The 5000-nt window shown below is 52.7% G+C and overlaps 1 non-coding gene across 1 annotated transcript in view; it reads right to left on the bottom strand.

Moving 5' to 3' along the window:
- The window catches only part of LOC126126734 (small subunit ribosomal RNA), a 1909-nt gene extending 993 nt beyond the window's left edge, over positions 1 to 916 (bottom strand). The window contains exon 1 of the ribosomal RNA XR_007526854.1: positions 1 to 916. This exon is cut by the window's left edge and continues 993 nt beyond it. This is a non-coding gene — a ribosomal RNA (small subunit ribosomal RNA).
- Positions 917 to 5000: the final 4084 nt, after the last annotated feature.

Raw genomic sequence — 5000 nt, 5'->3', positions numbered from 1 at the left:
GTCCTATTCCATTATTCCATGCACACAGTATTCAGGCGGGCTTGCCTGCTTTAAGCACTCTAATTTGTTCAAAGTAAACGTGCCGGCCCACCCAGACACTCAATAAAGAGCACCTTGGTAGGATTTCAACGGGGTCCGCCTCGGGACGCACGAACACGCACGAGGCGGTCGCACGCCTTCGGCTCGCCCCACCGGCAGGACGTCCCACGATACATGCCAGTTAAACACCGACGGGCGGTGAACCAACAGCGTGGGACACAAATCCAACTACGAGCTTTTTAACCGCAACAACTTTAATATACGCTATTGGAGCTGGAATTACCGCGGCTGCTGGCACCAGACTTGCCCTCCAATAGATACTCGTTAAAGGATTTAAAGTGTACTCATTCCGATTACGGGGCCTCGGATGAGTCCCGTATCGTTATTTTTCGTCACTACCTCCCCGTGCCGGGAGTGGGTAATTTGCGCGCCTGCTGCCTTCCTTGGATGTGGTAGCCGTTTCTCAGGCTCCCTCTCCGGAATCGAACCCTGATTCCCCGTTACCCGTTACAACCATGGTAGGCGCAGAACCTACCATCGACAGTTGATAAGGCAGACATTTGAAAGATGCGTCGCCGGTACGAGGACCGTGCGATCAGCCCAAAGTTATTCAGAGTCACCAAGGCAAACGGACCGGACGAGCCGACCGATTGGTTTTGATCTAATAAAAGCGTCCCTTCCATCTCTGGTCGGGACTCTGTTTGCATGTATTAGCTCTAGAATTACCACAGTTATCCAAGTAACGTGGGTACGATCTAAGGAACCATAACTGATTTAATGAGCCATTCGCGGTTTCACCTTAATGCGGCTTGTACTGAGACATGCATGGCTTAATCTTTGAGACAAGCATATGACTACTGGCAGGATCAACCAGGGAGCTGCGTCAACTAGAGCTGAGCAGCCGGCCGCCCGGGAGTGTGTCCCAGGGGCCCGCGCGAACACGCAAGCGTCCGCTCAATTATTCTGCAAACAGGAGGAGGCTGAGCTCCCCTGCACAATACACCTCGAAACCCTCTCAGGTCCCGGCGGCGCGCAGCGCCGTCCTAAGTACTTGGTCGGGTTCGAGAGAGGCGCAATCGCCCGGAGTTAGGCGAGTAGACGCTTTAGGTGCGACCACCCGTGCTCCCAACTGAGCTTGCCGCTGCCGACAGAGGCCCGGGAGCGTGCTGTCGTGGCATTGCCGGCGGGAGACAACACGCGCCACCTACGGTGACCGGCAGCTCCAACGCCAGCGCCACAGAAGGGCAAAGGCCCCACGTGGGTGCCGAAGCGAACTCTCCCAGCACAGCGCACGTGCCAACACGTCTGCACAACTGCGATACAAACCACCAGCGAGAACCGCTGGGGCGACCGAGCAGCAGACGGCGTCGCGGCGCCGAGTGCCGGGCGGCGGCGCATCCTCAACGCACACAGTCCTCAGTCGGACCAGCACACTGCAGATGTCCACCGCGCTTCGCACCGGGCCCGCGAGGACCCACTTTGGCCGCCCGGCGCCGCGCGCAGGGTGCCCCGGCGCGCAGCTGCGCCGCCTGCCGCGTCCGTCGGCCGGCGCGCCTGCCACTGGGCGCCCCCACCAGCCGGCTGTAGCGCGTGCGCCCACGCACCGCGCGGCCAGCACGCCGGGCGGCCCCCCCTCACCGGCCGGGGACGGTCCCACCCAGCCACCGCCGCGTATCGCTTCACACACAGATTTGCCCTTACTGATTTACCTCCAGCAACAACAACCGCACCACAATGGGTTTACCAGTTGTTCATTTGCGTAACGTCACCAGCAAACGTAGACGTCCATCCCAGTTTGCAAATGCAACGATTATTGCATACCTGTCTGTTAGGTGTCACGACACACTACGTCTGCCCACATACACGCAACAAAATGTGCACGACTAGAGAACACGTGGGAGGTGGCCCCCTACGTATGCGATGTCCATTACGAGACCGACTGTCAACCAGCATCTGTACCATGTCGCAGATGTGGAACGCGGTGCACCATGCTATCACACTGTGTGAGAAGAGACGACTACGTTTGAATACACGCGCCACTACATCAACAGACGGCTCATGCTGATCGCCATCCAGGGCGTCCGTTAATCCCACACGTCTCTATGGCGTACCACACTGCAATGTAGCTGTTATGGGGAGACGGCACGTGGCTGAGTGCACAACATTTGGACCGTATGGTTCGCTGTTGTTGGGCGCAGTCGTTGTACGGTCACACATGTGCCACAGCGTATCATGCAGTACATACGGACCTATGTGCAGTACAATGTGAGGGTTAAGCTTACGACATCAGCGGACAGTGGACACAGGCCGTACCACGACGTAGACTGAGCGCTTCGACATGCGAATGCCAGTGAACAGCTGCGAAGGGCATTGAACACGCAAGCACCTGAACGACCAGCGTGCGAAGGCAGGGGGGAGGGTGGGGGCGATGTACATCCTGCAGTCGTCCACATTACAGTGTACAGCGGGAGCATGTAAAAAGTAAGCAACACTTGCGAAGTGTTGAACATGAAACGATACACAAGAGGGTGGGCGGTGCGAGTAGCGAACTATATTCAGAGGGTTGTGGTTAGACAACACTGGATTAATGTAACGTGTCATATGCCAATTACAGAGCAGGTTAAGGCACAACTTGGGTTAGGTTAAGGCACAACGTGGGTTAGGTTAAGGCACAACTTGGGTTAGGTTAAGGCACAACGTGGGTTAGGTTAAGGCACAACGTGGGTTAGGTTAAGGCACAACGTGGGTTAGGTTAAGGCACAACGTGGGTTAGGTTAAGGCACAACGTGGGTTAGGTTAAGGCACAACGTGGGTTAGGTTAAGGCACAACGTGGGTTAGGTTAAGGCACAACGTGGGTTAGGTTAAGGCACAACGTGGGTTAGGTTAAGGCACAACGTGGGTTAGGTTAAGGCACAACGTGGGTTAGGTTAAGGCACAACGTGGGTTAGGTTAAGGCACAACGTGGGTTAGGTTAAGGCACAACGTGGGTTAGGTTAAGGCACAACGTGGGTTAGGTTAAGGCACAACTTGGGTTAGGTTAAGGCACAACTTGGGTTAGGTTAAGGCACAACTTGGGTTAGGTTAAGGCACAACTTGGGTTAGGTTAAGGCACAACTTGGGTTAGGTTAAGGCACAACTTGGGTTAGGTTAAGGCACAACTTGGGTTAGGTTAAGGCACAACTTGGGTTAGGTTAAGGCACAACTTGGGTTAGGTTAAGGCACAACGTGGGTTAGGTTAAGGCACAACGTGGGTTAGGTTAAGGCACAACGTGGGTTAGGTTAAGGCACAACGTGGGTTAGGTTAAGGCACAACGTGGGTTAGGTTAAGGCACAACGTGGGTTAGGTTAAGGCACAACGTGGGTTAGGTTAAGGCACAACGTGGGTTAGGTTAAGGCACAACGTGGGTTAGGTTAAGGCACAACGTGGGTTAGGTTAAGGCACAACGTGGGTTAGGTTAAGGCACAACGTGGGTTAGGTTAAGGCACAACGTGGGTTAGGTTAAGGCACAACGTGGGTTAGGTTAAGGCACAACGTGGGTTAGGTTAAGGCACAACGTGGGTTAGGTTAAGGCACAACGTGGGTTAGGTTAAGGCACAACGTGGGTTAGGTTAAGGCACAACTTGGGTTAGGTTAAGGCACAACGTGGGTTAGGTTAAGGCACAACTTGGGTTAGGTTAAGGCACAACTTGGGTTAGGTTAAGGCACAACTTGGGTTAGGTTAAGGCACAACTTGGGTTAGGTTAAGGCACAACTTGGGTTAGGTTAAGGCACAACTTGGGTTAGGTTAAGGCACAACTTGGGTTAGGTTAAGGCACAACTTGGGTTAGGTTAAGGCACAACTTGGGTTAGGTTAAGGCACAACGTGGGTTAGGTTAAGGCACAACGTGGGTTAGGTTAAGGCACAACGTGGGTTAGGTTAAGGCACAACGTGGGTTAGGTTAAGGCACAACGTGGGTTAGGTTAAGGCACAACGTGGGTTAGGTTAAGGCACAACGTGGGTTAGGTTAAGGCACAACGTGGGTTAGGTTAAGGCACAACGTGGGTTAGGTTAAGGCACAACGTGGGTTAGGTTAAGGCACAACGTGGGTTAGGTTAAGGCACAACGTGGGTTAGGTTAAGGCACAACGTGGGTTAGGTTAAGGCACAACGTGGGTTAGGTTAAGGCACAACGTGGGTTAGGTTAAGGTAGAAATTGCGTTACATTGCGGTACAAATTGCGTTACATTGCGGTACAAATTGCGTTACATTGCGGTACAAATTGCGTTACATTGCGGTACAAATTGCGTTACATTGCGGTACAAATTGCGTTACATTGCGGTACAAATTGCGTTACATTGCGGTACAAATTGCGTTACATTGCGGTACAAATTGCGTTACATTGCGGTACAAATTGCGTTACATTGCGGTACAAATTGCGTTACATTGCGGTACAAATTGCGTTACATTGCGGTACAAATTGCGTTACATTGCGGTACAGATTGCGTTACATTGCGGTACACATTGCGTTACACATTGCGGTACACATTGCGTTACACATTGCGGTACACATTGCGTTACACATTGCGGTACACATTGCGGTACACATTGCGTTACACATTGCGTTACACATTGCGGTACACATTGCGGTACATTGCGGTACACATTGCGGTACATTGCGGTACACATTGCGTTACATTGCGGTACACATTGCGTTACATTGCGGTACACATTGCGTTACATTGCGGTACAAATTGCGTTACGAATTTGGTTAAGTTAAGGTGCAAAATGGGTTAGGTTAAGGTGCGAAATGGGTTGGATTACAGTACACAACGTGGTAAGAGAGTGTGTTGGGGGGGGGGGGGGGCCGAGGTTCGTTGGTAGTGATCATTGTAAGTGAATGTCTGAGGCAGCTTCAGTATGTCACAGCAGTTATGTCTCGTCAGGATGCGCTTTTCGCTCGTGACTGGAGGCGCGCCGCGT

Source organism: Schistocerca cancellata, unplaced genomic scaffold, assembly GCF_023864275.1.
Source record: "Schistocerca cancellata isolate TAMUIC-IGC-003103 unplaced genomic scaffold, iqSchCanc2.1 HiC_scaffold_465, whole genome shotgun sequence".
NCBI classification, from domain to species: domain Eukaryota; kingdom Metazoa; phylum Arthropoda; class Insecta; order Orthoptera; family Acrididae; genus Schistocerca; species Schistocerca cancellata.
Note: the sequence above shows the minus strand (reverse complement) of the source record. Positions and strands in the feature narration are given on the sequence as shown.